This window comes from Notechis scutatus, chromosome 2 (assembly GCF_049901735.1).
Source record: "Notechis scutatus isolate UNSWTSFEM ecotype Mainland chromosome 2, rNotScu1.2, whole genome shotgun sequence".
Taxonomy (NCBI): domain Eukaryota; kingdom Metazoa; phylum Chordata; class Lepidosauria; order Squamata; family Elapidae; genus Notechis; species Notechis scutatus.
The window spans coordinates 5,416,952-5,433,043 of NC_142010.1; the positions used below are offsets into that span (position 1 = coordinate 5,416,952).

At 41.2% G+C, this 16,092-nt stretch overlaps 2 protein-coding genes and 1 pseudogene across 6 annotated transcripts in view; all 3 read right to left on the reverse strand.

The window, feature by feature from the left end:
- The window catches only part of LOC113428807 (uncharacterized), a 110,338-nt gene that overhangs the window by 75,516 nt on the left and 18,730 nt on the right, over positions 1 to 16,092 (reverse strand). The window lies entirely within an intron of this gene.
- The window catches only part of LOC113429115 (uncharacterized), a 76,652-nt gene that overhangs the window by 34,693 nt on the left and 25,867 nt on the right, over positions 1 to 16,092 (reverse strand). The window contains exon 1 of one of the 2 annotated variants that reach the window (XM_087953272.1): positions 3,223 to 3,284. The exons of the other annotated variant lie outside the window; for it this stretch is intronic. The gene's annotated coding sequence lies outside the window, so the exon portion shown is untranslated. Of the gene's footprint in view, positions 1 to 3,222; positions 3,285 to 16,092 lie in introns of those variants that run through there. 2 annotated transcript variants of the gene reach the window in all.
- Positions 29 to 9,343, reverse strand: LOC113431182 (uncharacterized; annotated as a pseudogene). The gene is made up of 3 exons (XR_015747096.1): positions 9,008 to 9,343; positions 5,779 to 7,020; positions 29 to 1,383 (listed from the first exon to the last, which is right to left on the reverse strand). The product of XR_015747096.1 is annotated as an uncharacterized LOC113431182 (transcript).

A 16,092-nucleotide genomic window follows, 5' to 3' on the forward strand; every position in this document is an offset into this window, starting at 1 on the left:
GCCATTTGAAATATATATGGGGTTATTCGTTTGTGTATTAAGGTTTTATTGCTGGAGTCTGTAGTAAGGTTTTATTGTGCACTCACCATCAGTTTGGCTGCCATATACATTTTCATGCTAAGTAAAAATACATACATACATGTTTATATCCCCGTATTATATGTAGAAATAACTCAGGGCAACAAACATACCTAATAGAGCTGCAAACTTGCTTTCTCTGGCCCAGCAATGGCTGTTCCCCTTGACTCTGTGAAAGGGAACAACCGCATTGCGCCAAACTAAGAAAGCTCAGCTATCCTCATGTGTAATAATAAGACATGCTTGACTAAAAAGAATCACGCAACAAATTAAATTATCAATTTCTCAGCTGGGCTTTCAGTAAGAGACAAGAAAAAAATTCAAGATTTCTCTAAACACTGTTTACAATCTGGACATTTGAATGGTTACTCTCCTATGTGTAACCTTACGTGATTTATAAGGCTAGTCCTACAAGTGAAATCTTTCCCACAATCAGGACACTCATACGGTTTCTCTCCTGTGTGAGTCCTCTTGTGTATCACCAGGTTGGAACTCTGACTGAATGTTTTCCCACAATCTGGACACTCATATGGTTTCTCTCCCGTGTGAATCCTCTGGTGTCTCCCCAGATGGGAATTACGCTTGAAACATTTCCCACAATCCAGACACTCATATGGTTTCTCACCCGTGTGAGTGCTCTTGTGTCTCTCCAGATGGTAATTACGCTTGAAACTTTTCCCACAATCTGGACACTCATATGGTTTCTCTCCTGTGTGAGTCCTCTGGTGTTCTATAAGGGAGGAATTCCGACTGAAACTTTTCCCACAATTTGGGCACTCATATGGTCTTTCTCCTGTGTGAGTCCTCTGGTGTACTACCAGGTCAGAATTGCAAGTAAAACCTCTCCCACAATCTGAACAATACATTTTTTCTCCTGTATGTGTGGTCTGGTGTTTCACCAAGTGGGATTTGTGATTGAAACTTTTCCCACAATCCAGACACTCATATGGTTTTTCTCCCGTATGAATCCTCTGGTGTATCACCAGGTTTGAATTCTTACTGAAACTTTTCCCACAGTACAGACACTCATATGGTTTCTCTCCTGTGTGAGTCCTCTGGTGTGTCACCAGGTCGGAATTCTGACTGAACATTTTCCCACAATCCAGACATTCATATGGTTTCTCTCCTGTGTGACTCCTCTGGTGTAACACCAGCTTGGAATTCTCCTTGAAACTTTTCCCACAATCCAGACACTCATATGGTTTTTCTCCTGTGTGACTCCTCTGGTGTATCACCAGCTTGGAATTATGCAGAAAACCTTTCCCACAATGCAGACACTCATATGATTTCTCCCCAGTGTGAGTTCTCTCGTGTATCACCAAATTGGTGTGCATGCTAAATCTTTTGTCACAATGGGAGTAGTTTCTCTTTGGTATGAGTCCTTTCACAAATCACGAGGCCTGTTCTGAGTAAAGCTTCTGCTGCACCTTTGTATGGCTTTTCACGGGGAGGTTCAACTTATGCATTAATCAGACGTGATCTGCAATCTGTGTTGTTCCCATACTAGGCAGTCGGTAGGGATTTTCCAACATTGATATTCTTGGACTCTTGAGGAGGCCAACAATATTTCTTTTCTCTTACCTGGTGGTTCTTTGATTCAGGCTACTCTTTCCTTCCACAAATGGTTTCATTAATGTTTGCACGTTTTGACTGTCCAGGGCTGTCCTTTTTATTCCCACTGACTTCCAGGTGTTCTTTAATTACAAATTATCCTCCTTGACTTCTCATGTAATGTTTCCTTGAGTCCCAGATACTCTATTTTTTCCCAGCTGAAAGCTTTGTTCTATCTCTCAGCAGCTGAGGAAGAAGAAGAGATTTTAAGCTTTTTGGAAGAAGTTGAAGATTTTGATTGATGGTTTGTTTTACATTTTAATGCTGTTTCTCATTCTTTGTTGTCCAGAGTGTTCTTCTTCGCATCCTCTTTTGTCTGTAAGATTCATATTAATGGGTTAGTTTCATTATTATTTAAAAATTGCTGCATATATGTTTTTTTACCATTAAAAACAAATCTCAAAATTCTAGTTTAATCTCTGAGATTAACTATAATTCATTTGGCATGTAGAAGGCTAGCAGATCCAAATATCAACCCAATGAAAAAATTTCTCCTTTTCACTTGAGTAAATCACACCGAGTGCACTTAAAAAATATTCAAAGTATTCAGATCCCCTTCATTTCTATTACTTTTGTTACGCTGCAGCCTGATTCTAAAGTTGTTAAAATTCATTTTTTCTCATTAATCTACACTCATAATGACAAAGTAAAATCTGCCCGATGGTCACCATCCAACCAGGCTGAGCTTGAGAGGACTTGCAAAGAAAAATTGCAGAAAATCCCCCAATCCAGGTGTGCAAACTTATCGCCTGATACCCAAAAAGACTTAGAGGCTGTAATAGCTGCCAAAGGTGCTTCAGCAAAGTACTGAGTGAAGGACCTGAATACTTATGCCAAGGTGGTATTTTAAGTTTTTTGGTTTTTTATTACATTTACAGACATTTGCTAACATTCTGTTTTCACTTTGCCATTATGGATGTAGATGAATGAGAAAAAATGAATTTCAAGAAGTGTAAAATGAGGCTGAAGCATTACAAAATCGACAGCAGTGAAAAGGGTCTGAATAGTTTCTGAATGCACCGCATATGGGATCCTATTCACACAGAAATACACTCCTAAGGATTTATCTACATAAGCAATTATGTGTATTTCAGTCTGCAAAATGCCTCAGAAGTGGATTCGCTCCATTACCTTGATCTGGTTTTAGGAAGTGGTGGGGGAGAGACACTAACAGACGGAAATGGTGAACAAATGCTGTGCCAGATTTAAAGCATCCGTTTTGCCCATGAAACTCCTCGCTTGCCAGGAGAGCATTATGTCAATAAAACCAAAAGGAGTGAAGTGTAACATGAAGGGTGAGGGAGGTGGGTGGTTCAGAAATATGAAAAAATATGATGATTTCTTTAAATCATCTTTAAACAGGGAGCAATTTTAAATCATGCAGCAATAGGATAATAAAATTCGGGGAGGGGAAGAATGTGAAGCAGAAGCCGACATGTTTCAGCCTTCTCCCTTCCCTGCTTCCCCGCCGTGGAGGAACCCAAAGGGCCGGACTTGCTCCCGGGCTTCTCCTCCGACCTGCCCTCCACTCACCTCCCAGGAGCCGCTTCGACCCCTCCAAGCAGCACAAGAGGCTCCGCCGACGCCATCAGCTTGGATGATGAGCCGGAAGAGGAACTACCTCTGTCCTCTCCTCATCGTCTCTAGCAATCTTATACTCTATCGTTTCAATTGGTTCAAGCTCGGCCTCTCTCTCTGGTACAATGTGAATAATAGCGATGCCGCTGCTGTACTCGATTCTCTGCTTTCTAGGCGGCGGTGTGCCTTCTTTGTATAGCGCCATCTAGCGTCATAAGTCGTATTTTCTGCAGTCAAGTTTGGTGCGGTTAACCTTGAGTTTGTATCTATTCTGTGATAAGGTTGAAAACCATCTTCGTCCTATCTACCCTAAAGCATTTGAACCTCCCTTTGAGGCTGGTGAAGATTGTTCCAGCCAGGTTTAGTCGGGTGTGTGTGTGTGTGCAGGACAACTCCTCGAAACTTGCCTTGGCAAATGATTGAAGCTGCAATAGTTAAACTGTTGAATGGAAGGCTCTAGCCCTAGTCTGTCCTGTTGAGTCTCACAGGGATGCCCTCATCATCAGCACTGCAACTGAGCCAGGAGCTTCTTTTGCAGGGACTAAACCAAGGGAAAGCATCCGTAGGAGGAACACAATGTGCAATCAGGGAGGGGAAAAGTGCACCTCACTTGAGGATCAGTGAAGACTATTCCAGCCACTTATTCGTCTTAGGGTGCAGGATAACTCCCCAAAATTATATTTGCGACTGAGGGAAGCTTGAAGAGTGATGCTTGACCCTACTTACTTTCACAAGATTAGCAGGTGCTGCATCATAAAAGTTGATAAAGGTCTTGTTTGTATGTGCAGCCTTAAACGATTGTTAGCTTCATATCCCTTTAATAGAAGAATAAAATACAAGACGAAACCTTGAAATGCCCACCCACATTGCTTCCAAACCCATCTAGATATTATTTTTCCCTCTGCGCTCTTGCAGCTGGAACTGCCAAGATTGCCCTCAGTAAGCAACATGGTTTAACATCTACATGAAACTGCTAGGGGAGGCCATCCATCCTGTCATATCCAATTATGTACAGGTACTCCTCAATGTACTTCATTTAGTGACCATTTGAAGTTACAATGTCATTGAAAAAAGACACATGACCATGATTCACACTTAAAGGCCACCTGAGTATTGTCACATGATCAAAATTCAGACTCTGGGCAATTCACTAATCTTTGTGACAGTTGCAGTGTCCTGAGGTCATGTGATCCCCTTTGGCGGCTGACCTGGTGCACAAACTGGAAGTCCTCCTGTGCTCACAATTCTTGCTAGAGGAGACCATACCTGGGGAGGGGCTTTGCACACAAGATTCTTCTCGTGGACCAATTGTGCCCTTTCCTGGACCGAGATGCATTGCAAAGGGGGGGTCACTCTTGCCTTGGTCACCACCTGTTTGAATCCCTGAAGAAACTTCAACTGGTGCAGAACTAGGGGTGAGATTCTACCGGTTCCGCCCGGCTCTACAGAACCGGTAGTTCTGAAGAGCAGCAGACACAGAACCAGTTCTGGGTCTGCTGCTGTTTTGGCCCACACGCCCGCCCGGGCTCTTACCTGTCCTTTATTTCCTGCTTTTTCAACCTCAGCTGCTTTGCGCGGCACAGCTGAGGTTGAAAAATCAGGGGGGAAAAGGGCTTTTCAACCGCTGCGCACTTGCACGCAGCGCTGCTCAGCTGTCCTGGCACCTCAGCAGGTCGTAAATTGCACTCGCGCGATGTGCGCGATGCACAGCAATAGAACCGGTAGCTATACCGGTTGGATCTCATCCCTGTTCAGAACGCAGCAGTGCACAGTAATGGAAGCCCCTGGCCTAGGTTGCCCATGTAACACGTTTGTGCTGCGCTAAATTCATTTGCTTTAATTTTTGCTTTAATAAAACAAAGAAGAACTAGCTTTGCCCCTAAGCACTGGGAGAAGAAGAGAGGACTGCACACATCAGAAGGTAAATTCAAACCAGGTTTCTATTTTTAATGCATTTGGTTTTAATACAGTTTTAAAGTCAATTATTGATTAGGAGCCGGCCAGAGTTTGTTAAAACATGGGTGGCTACAAAAACATTTTAAATAAATCAGAGGAAGAAGAAATGAATAAATGAATCCAATAAGGCCACCCATCTGCAAGTTCCTTGAGACTCATAATGAGTTGGGCTACCATATACATGCTATGTAAAATATATATACAATATTTACATCGCCCGTATTATATGTAGAAATTACGGCGACAATCATGCCTAATACAGGTCCAAACTTTCTCTGGCCAAGCAACGGAAATTCCCCTTGACTCCGTGAAAGGGAACAACGGCACTAGGCCAAACTAAGGAAGCTCAGATCTCCCCCATGTTTAATAATAAAACATGATTGACTATAAAGACTCAAGCAAGGAATGAAATTATTGAGTTCTCAGCTGGGCTTTCAGTAAGAGACCACAAACGAAATTAAAGATTTTTCCTCATGTGGAATTTCTTCTGTGATAAGGGGGAAATTTTGTGCGAAACAGAGTACACGACCTGAACATTACTCTCCTATGTGCAACCTTACATGACTTATAAGGTTAGACCTACTACTGAAATCTTTCCCACAATCTGGACACTCATACGATTTCTCTCCTGTGTGAGTCCTCTTGTGTCTCCCCAGATGGGAATTACACTTGAAACTTTTCCCACAATCCAAACACTCATACGGTTTCTCATCCGTGTGAATACTCTTATGCCTCTCCAGATGGTAATTACGCTTGAAACTTTTCCCACAATCTGGACAGTCATATGGTTTCTCTCCTGTGTGAGTCCTCTGGTGTTCTATAAGGTTGGAATTCCGACTGAAACTTTTCCCACACTCTGGACACTCATACGGTTTTTCTCCTGTGTGAGTCCTCTGGTGTACCACCAGGTCAGAATTGCAACTAAAACCTTTCCCACAATCTGAACAGTATAGTTTCTCTCCTGTATGCATGGTCTGGTGTTTCACCAAGTGGGATTTGTGATTGAATCTTTTCCCACAATCCAGACACTTATATGGTTTTTCTCCCGTGTGAGTCCTCTGGTGTATCACCATGTTTGAATTCTGACTGAAACTTTTCCCACAATATAGACATTCATATGGTTTCTCTCCTGTGTGAGTTCTCTTGTGTGTCACCAGGTCGGAATTCTGACTGAACCTTTTCCCACAATCTGGACACTCATATGGTTTCTCTCCTGTGTGAGTCCTCTGGTGTTCCAAAAGGGAGGAATTCCAACTGAACCTTTTCCCACAATCTGGACACTCATATGGTTTCTCTCCTGTTTGAGTCTTCTTGTTAATTGCCAGACTGGTGTGCATGCTAAATCTTTTTTCACAATGGGAGCACTGGTAGTTTCTCTTTGGTATGGGTCCTTCCCCAAATCATGAGAGGCCTGTTCTGAGTAAAGATTCTGATGCACCCCAAACATTTGTATGGCTTTTCACGGGGTGGTTCAACTTATGAATCAATCAGATGTGATCTGCATTCTTTGTTTTTCCCAAAATAGGCAGACTGTGGAGATTTTCCAACACTGATATTCTTCGATTCTTCAGAAGGCCAACAAGATTTCTCATCTCTTCCCTGGTGTTCTTTGATTCAAGCTTTTTTTTCCTTCCACAAAGGCTTTCGTTAATGTCTTCCAGTTTTGGCTATCCAAGAACCTTTTTCTTCCCACTGACTGAAAGTGTTTTTACAATTTCTGGAGGAAGTAGAAGCTTTGGATTGATGCTACTTCTCATTCACTGTTGCTCAGAGTGCTCTTCTTGGCATCCTCTTTGTCTGTAAGATTCATATTAATGGGTTAGTTTCATTATTATTTCAAAATGGCTGCATGATATCTGAAAGCAGCAGAAATGCCTCATATATTACAATTAAAAACAAACATCAAAACTCTACTTTAATCTCTAACATTATGACAAAGTAAAAACAGAATTTTAGAAATGTCTGTAAATTTATTAAAAAGAAAAAAAAACATGAAATATCAAGTTGGCATAAGTATTCAGCCCCTTCACTCAATACTTTGTTGAAGCACCCTTAGCATCTATTACAGCCTCCAATCTTTTTGGGTTGAGAAGCTTTGCACACCTGGATTGGGGTGTTTTCTAACATTGTTCCTTGTAAGTCCCCTCAAACTCAGTCAAGTTAGATGGCAACTGTTGGTGGACAGCCATTTTCAGTCCCCTCCAGAAATGTTCAATAGAATTCAAGTCAGGGCTCTGGCTGGGCCATTCTAGGACATTCACAGAGTTGTCCCTAAGCCACTCCTGTGTTGTCTTGGCTCTGGCTGAACTCCAGAGATCCTGTGTGGAGATGGGAGAAAGTTCCAGAAGGACAACCATCACTGCAGCCCTTCACCGATCTAGGTTTTAATGGCAGAGTGGCTAAACAGAAGCCTCTCCTCAATGCAAAAGACATGAAAACCCGTTTGGGTTTTGCAAAAAAAGCACCTGAAGGACTCTCAGACTGTGAGGAACAAGATTTTCTGGTCTGATGAAACCAAGACTGAACTGTTTGGCCACAATTCTACGGTAAATGTTACGCCTGGAGGAAAACAGGCACTGCTCATCACTTGCCCAATGTCATCCTACCATTGAAGCATGGTGGTGGCAGCATCATGCTGTGGGGTGTTTTCAGGAACAGGGATGGAGACCAGTCAGGGTTGAGGGAAAGCTGAATGGAGAAAAATACAGGGATATCCTCAATAAAAACCTGTTCCACAGCACCCAAGACCTCAGACTGGGCCTAAGATTCAGTTTCCAACATGTCAACAATCCTAAGCACACAGCCAAGACAACACAGGAGTGGCTTAAGGACAACCCTGTGAATGTCCTAGAGTGGCCCAGCCAGGGCCTTGACTTTAACCCTATTGAACATTTCTGGAGGGGACTGGAAATGCCTGCCCATCAATGGTCGCCATCCAACCTGACTGAGATGGAAGAATGGCAGAAAATCCCCCAATCCAGGCGTGCAAAGCTTATCGCCTGATACCCCAAAAGACTTAGAGGCTGTAATCGCTGCCAAAGGTGCTTCAGCAAAGTACTGAGTGAAGGACCTGAATATTTATGTCAATGTGGTATTTCAAGTTTTGTTGTTTTAAATACATTTACAGAGATTTTCTAACATTCTGTTTTCACTTTGTCATTATGGATATAGATGAATGAGAAAAAATGAATTTCAAGAAGTGTAAAATGAGGCTACAGCACAACAAAATCGACAGCAGTGGAAAGAGTCTGAATAATTTCTGAATGCACCGTATATGGGTTCCTATTCACCGGGAAATACTCTCCTATGAATTTATCTGTGGAAGCAATTATGTGTATTTCAGTCTGCAAAACGCCTCCGATGTGGATTCGCTCCATTATCTGATTTTTGGAAGGGCGGGGGAAGAGACACTAACAGACGGACACGGTGAACAAATGTTGTGCAAGGTTCAAAGCATCCGTTTTGCCTATGAAACGCCTCGCTTGCCAGGATTACACCATGTCAATAAGATCACAAAGCGTAACATGAAGGGTGAAGGAGGTGGGTGGTTCAGAAGTATGAAAAATATATGAAGATTTATTTCAACGTCCCAAATCTCCCAGCAAAAAAATCAGATTTGGGACATTGAAATCGTGTAGGAAAAGGATAACATTTGGGGAGAGAAAGAATATAGAGCAGCAGCAGCAGCAGCCCGCGTGTTTCATTCTTGTCCCTTCGCTGCTTCCAAGGCCGTAGAAAGGCGCGATTTGCTCCCGGCTTCTCCTCCGACCTGCCCTCCACTCACCTCCCAGGAGCCGCTTCGACCCCTTCAAGCAGAAGAAGCTCCGCTGACGCCACTATCCTCCCGTGGCTGAGCCGGAAGTCTCTCTGATCTCCTTTCCTTCACGTTCTCTCTAGCAAACCAATACTCGATCGTTTCATCTCGGCCTCTCGTTTGCCCAGTATATTGTCAATATTAGCGATGCCTCTGCTGTAGTACTGGAAATTCTCTGCTTTCTAGGCCCGATTGTCGCCATCTAGCGGCATAAGGTTGAAAAATCACCCTCGTCCTATGTCTACCCTGGAGCGTGTCCTTCTTTTGGTGCCATCAAGGCGTATTCGACTCCCACCGAGCACAGGAGTAGCTTTCGTCCATGACAATCTATGCCAGGGGTCTGCAACCTGAAACATTCAAAGAGCCACTTGGACTCATTTCCCACAGAAAACAAAGCACCGGGAGCCACAAAACCTCACTTGAGTCACTCACTCCCACCCAGTCCCATGACACACACCCCTCACACCTACCCAGGTTTTGTGGCTCCCCTTGTTTTCTTTTATGTGGGAAATAGGGGTGTGTTTGTGTGTCCCTCCCATCTTCCTCCATCTCCCTCTTTACCTTCTATCCCTCTCATCTTTCTGTCTTTTTCTTTCTCTCCCCCTCCCTCTCTCCCATCTCTCTCCTTCTTTCTCCCTTTCCCTCCCTCCCCTCATCTTTCTCCCCTCCCTCTCTCCTCTCATCTCTTTCTTTCCTTCCTTCTTTCTTTCTTTCTTTCTTTCTTTCTTCCTTTTCTTTCTTTCTTTCCTGTTTGTTTGTTCCTTCCTTCCTTCTTCTTTCTTTCTTTCTTTCTTTCTTTTCTTTCTTTCTTTCTTTCTTTCTTTCTTTCTTTCTTTTCTTTCTTTCTTTCTTTCTTTCTTTCTTTCTTTCTTTCTTTCTTTTTCTTTCTTTCTTTCTTTGTTTGTTTCTTTCTTTCTTTCTTTCTTTCTTCAAGGACGGACACACTTGAAGAGTTGACCCTACTTACCTTCACAAGATTGGATCACAAAAGGTGCTGGATCACAAAAGTTGATAAAGGTCTTCTTTATATGTGTAGCCTTTAAAGAATTGCCAGCTTCATAACCCTTTAATCAAAGAATGAAATACAGGAAAAAAACCTTTTAAGTTCCCACCCACATTGCTTCCCAAACAAATCTGAACAGGAGATATTTTTCCCTCTGCATTCTTGCAGCCGGAACTGCTAGGATTTCCCTCAGTAAGCGATGTGCTTTAACATCTACATGGAACTGCTAGGGGAGGCCATTCATCCTATTATATCCAATTATGTAGATATTACTCAATTTACTTTGTCATGCTATTTAACGTATTACTTTTACTGTTGTTGCTCTCTAGACCCATGTAGTGACCCATATAGTTGAGACAAATATGCCTCAACTATATTGTTCGATGCTGACCCCGCCCATTTACCATCACCCGGCACTCTCAAACCAAGTGCACACTGGGATGCCAGACTCCATTTTCTTTAGCATTTGGGAGGTCATTCAAGGAGAAACCCACATCCCACAAACAGAGCATTGCTGATGAGATTCAAACTGCTTTAATTTATTATTACATTCATCAGTAACTTAATACTGTCTCTCTTATACAGTATTTGATTCTCACTGTATGTATCCCTATTTTCCTCAGTTTGACCATATCCTGTTCTCCCAATAAAGCATTCAGATCTACACACTGTATGTTTTATTGGAGGATAGGTGGGTTTAGCTGCATGTCGAGCTGCACACAGACTAATGTGTAGTGGGGACAGAACATACTTCATTTAGTGACCATTTGAAGTTACAATAGAATTGAAAAAAAGAAACATGACAATTTTTCACTTAAAAGACACTGCAGCATTGTGACATGATTAAAATTCAGACTATGGGCAATTCACTAATCTTTGTGACAGTTTTCAGTGTCCTGGGGGTCATGCGATCCCCTTTGGTGACTGAATTGGTACAAAACCTGGGGATACTCCTGGACCCACAACTCCTGCTTGAAGAAGTCATGGCTGGGGGAGGGACTTTGCATCCATCAAAAAAAGGGACTGAGTTACTTGGCATTAAATTCACAAATTTCCTGGATAAACGTTTAAACTGAACAGCGGGGACAAAGAATTAATGGCTACAGAACATTTTTGTCCCCAGCAACCTAAAATTAATAAGGATACCAGTACATGCAAAATAGATGTTTGTGCAGGTAAGATTACCAACCTTGCTGTCAACCAAAACCAAGCATTTAATAGTGAGTGCCATATCATGTGCATTAATCAAACAGGTGGCAAGTAAGTAGGGGCAGGCAGGCACAACACAGGTTATGTAGACCAGGGGTCCCCAACCACCGGTCCGCGGACCGGTCCGTCCGTGGAACAAGTCCTACCAGGCCGCTGGCTTGCTGGCGCCGCCATCTTTTTGATGAAAAAATGCTTCCGGTGAGCTTTTCGGGTAGAAAGCTCACTGGAAGCACTTTTTCATCAAAAAATGGCGGCATAGCGCTCGATGAGCTTTCCGGGTAGAAAGCCATTTCTACCGGAAAAGCTCACCGAACAGCGCCGCCATCTTTTTGATGAAAAAGTGCTTCCGGTGAGTCACCGGAAGCACTTTTTCATCAAAAAGATGGCGCAGCTATATCCGTACCGGGCCGCGCCATAAAAAAGGTTGGGGATACCGGGCCGCGGCGTAAAAAAGGTTGGGGATCACTGATGTAGACAGTAAACACAGGGTCAGACATAAAGATCTCAAGAGCCTATATACAAATGCACAAAGTCTGGGGAACAAACAGGGTGAACTCAAACTATGAATACATGAAGGTAGATATGATATAGTTGGAATAACAGAAACTGGCTGGGATGAAACCTATGATTGGAACATACTGGTAGAAGGATACGAACTATTCAAAAAAACCAGACCCCATAAAAGAGGAGGTGGAGTTGCACTGTATGTAAAGGACCACTATATGGCTACAGAAATGCATGAAACCAAATATGAAAACCTCAGGGGTGGGATACGACAGGATTAACTACCGGTTCGGGACCTTGGAGTCTTAGTGGACAACCAGCTAAATAGGAGCCAGCAGTGTGCAGCAGCCGCCAAAAAAGCTAATGCAATCCTAAATTGCATTAACAGAGGAATACAATCAAGATCAAGGGAAGTACTAATACCACTCTATAAAGCTTTAGTAAGACCACACTTAGAGTACTGCATCCAGTTTTGTTCACCACATTATAAAAAAGATGTTGAGACTCTAGAAAAAGTACAGAGAAGAGCAACCAGGATGATCAGGGGACTGCAGACTAAAACATATGAAGAACAGTTACAGGAACTGGGCATGGCTAGTCTAGTGAAGAGAAGGACCAGGGGAGACATGATAGCTGTCTTCCAATATTTGAGGGGCTGCCACAGAGAGGAAGAGGTTAATCTATTTTCTAAAGCGCCTGTAAGCCAGACAAGGAATAATGGATGGAATCTGAACAAGGAGAGATTCAACCTGGAAATAAGGAGAAATTTTCTGACAGTGAGGCGACGAGATATGGCATGTGATCTTGGAGGTCTGAGATCGCTGCCAATATCTTTGCTTCTGGATGGTCCAATGGATCTAAACCGTCCCGAAGAGATGGTGAAAGTAAAGAGCGCATCCTGTCGATCCCAGGGATACCGCAAAGTCCCTGGTAGATCCAGGAGAAGCTCTTTTTGCCAGCGGCAAAGAGGCAGCCATTAAAGCTGCTGAAGTTGGGACAGCTCCAAAACGAAAGAGAACGGAAAGAGAGAGTGTGCCGGTTGGGTGAGAATTTTTTCTTTATTCTAAGATTTGAAAGGACACCCTAAGGAAAAGAAAGAATCTGTAAAAGTTTTGACAGAAGTGACTAAGCAGCGATTTTAAACAGGAATGTCAAAGTAATTTTTTTCCTCTCATTGCTGGATTTTCTACACACGATCTTATATTTTGAATCTGGACTAGTTTTTTCTCTTCTTTTTTCTCTTCTTTTTCTCCCTTTTGATTTTATAATATTCGAGGCTAGAGATTCCCTTTTAGCTATTTTTAAAAAAATATCTTTTTCTTTTTAAAATTAATTATTATATTTTGCTTGGAAAAGGAGGGGGAAAGTGAAAGCAAAAGAAACTTTGTAACACTGCCAACTAGAGGCTTGGAAATATTCTATTTTTTTTTCTTGACCAGACAAAGCTGAGAAAGAACTGAGACTTCTTTTCAAGGACTTTGAGCCTGTTTGATAAGATAGAGGGAAGAGCATGGGAGAGTATTATTGCAGGTGCTCTTCTGGGTTTCTATCAACAGCTGGAGTCTGGTGTTGAAGCTTATAGGAAAAGAAAAGGTGATTTTCTTTAAGGTATTAATGATTTTTTTCCTTTTCTTTTTAAGGGAGTAGTCCCCCCCTCCCCCGGTATTTTTGTCTTTACAACTGTCATTAATAGGGAGAATATCAACAATCTAGATGAATATTATTACCCAGAATTTTATATTTGTCCCAAACAATTCCAATTAGGCTTGGAAAAGAATACTTTGAAGATTTAAATAAAATTGTGTTGAAATATATATGGCAAGGTAAGAAAGCGAGAATAAAGTTAAAACTTTTGCAAGATGCTAGAATAAAAGGAGGATTTGGTTTGCCTAATTGGGAGTTGTATTACCAAGCTACAAATTTGATGTGGGTTAAGGAATGGATAACATTAAGATATACTAGATTGTTGACATTAGGACATGATCTGTTGTTGGGGTGGCATACTTTTCTATGGTATAAAGGAACTAAAACACAGGGGTACTTTAGAAGACATTATATATGGGAGTCTCTGTGGTTAAACTGGGAGAAGATTAAAAGACAATGTTATTTGAAAATTCCAGTCTGGCTATCGACTATTGAAGCATTTTCTTATCCTATAATATAAAAAAAGGAACAAACAGTTAGATATGGTGAAATATTGAATGAAAAGGGTGAACTTAAATCTATGCAAAAACTAGAGGAACAAGGAATAAAGATGAATTGGTTGTCATATGCGCAAATACATTCAAGGTATGATAAAGATTCTAAAACAGGTTTCTATGATAAACTGACTGACTTAGATAAGATTTTGACAGGTACTGATGAAAAGGTGATTAAAAAATTGTATGGATAACTATTAGAAATTAAACTAGAAGAAGAACAAGTTAAAGAAACTATGATTGCTTGGGGGAAGAATTTTGGATATGGGATTGATTTAGAGAAATGGCAAAAATTGTGGTCTCAAAATTATAAAATGACAATGTCAACAGCATATAAAGAAAATTTGTATAAGATGTTTTACAGGTGGCACTTTCCCCTGACAATAGCAAGAATGTTCAAGAATAAATCCAAAAAATGTTGGAAATATCATCAGACACCTGGCTCATATTACCATATGTGGTGGACATGTGTGGATGCTAAAAAATATTGGACTAAAATCCACATGTGGTTGGAAAAAATGACAAAAAAGCATATAGATTTGAAACCAGAGATATTTTTATTGGGAATTTTACCTGAAATATATAGTAAAGACTTGAAATACCTGGTTGTAAATGTATTAACAGCGGCTTGGATTGTATTTGCTAAAAACTGGAAAAATGAGAAAACACCATCACAGGAGGAAATCATTAAGAAAATATTGGAATGTGCTGAAATGAGCAGATTGACATTTGAAATTAGAGAACAAGATGATAAACTATTTTATAAAATTTGGGATCTATTCTATCAATGGTTAGACAATAAAATATAGTAATGAAATATGTAGATTTTTAGAAAATAATATATAAAGATGTATTCTTTTCTTATTATATCTACAAAATGATTTTAGGATAGATTTGGGATGATAATATGAACCGTCATAAAACAAATTAAGTAAAATATGATTATTTCGTAAAACATGAATGAATAAAAGTATAGTCAAATGATTAATAATGATATTAATGTATTTAATATTTGATTGAAAATATGAGAGTATATACAATGTAATTGTAATTGAAGACAACGAAATGGAAGCACAAAACAATTTGTAAAGCAACCGGCACACTGTATGTATATATATGGAAGATGGCTTGATGTTTTTATGGTTTGTTTATGTTTGTTTTAAAAACCAATAAAAAAATAATAATAAAAGAGATTGGACTGCCATTTGTCAGAAATGGTGTACGGTCTCCCGCTTGGGCAGGGGGTTGAACTAGATGACCTACAAGGTCCCTTCCAACTCTGATTATCTATTATTTAACTAAGATTCATCTCCTGCGCCAATTGTGCCCTTTCCTGGACCAGGATGCATTGCAGAGGGTCACTCATGCCTTGGGTCACCTCCTGTTTGGATCACTGCACTGGACCACTAAGAAACTTCAACTGGTCCAGAATGCAGCAGCGCACAGAGTAATGGGAGCCCCTAGGTTGCCCATGTGACATCTTTGGGGTGCAAGCTACACAGGATTCATTTCTTTAGGGTGCAATCCAAAGTCATCACAGTTAACAGTATCTAGTACAGCAAGAGCAATCAGACACATATACCACCTATATACCACCCCACTGTTTTGTACCACTCTCAGTTTACATTATAAGCATGTTATCCCCACCAATCTGTGTCCTCGTTTTACCAATCTCAGAATAACAGAAGGCTGAGTCAACCCAATCCAGGACCAGATTTCAGGCTGTGGGCAGCATCAGCCAGCAATACTGCGTTCTAACTACTGAGCCAACAGGGCACCTGTCATTATTTTCTCATCTTTATTTTTGCATCTATCTGTTATTCCACTTATATCTACCCAGATAGGGAACGGTCCTGTCCCCTTGCCTTAAATATTGCCATCTCATGGGAACTAGGAAGCGTGCCTTGTCTGTTGCAGCTCCTGTCCATGAGACATTTGGTCTTCCATGAAGCAAAGAAGAATTAGATTTTCCCCTAAGCACTGGGTAAGGGAGGACTGTACATCAGAAGGTGAATTGTAACCAGGTTTCTATTTTTAATGCATTTGATTTTAAGACAGTTTTAAAGTTAATTATTGATTAGGAGCCAGCCAGAGTTTGTTATAACATGGGTGGCTACATAAATATTTTAAATAAATAAGAG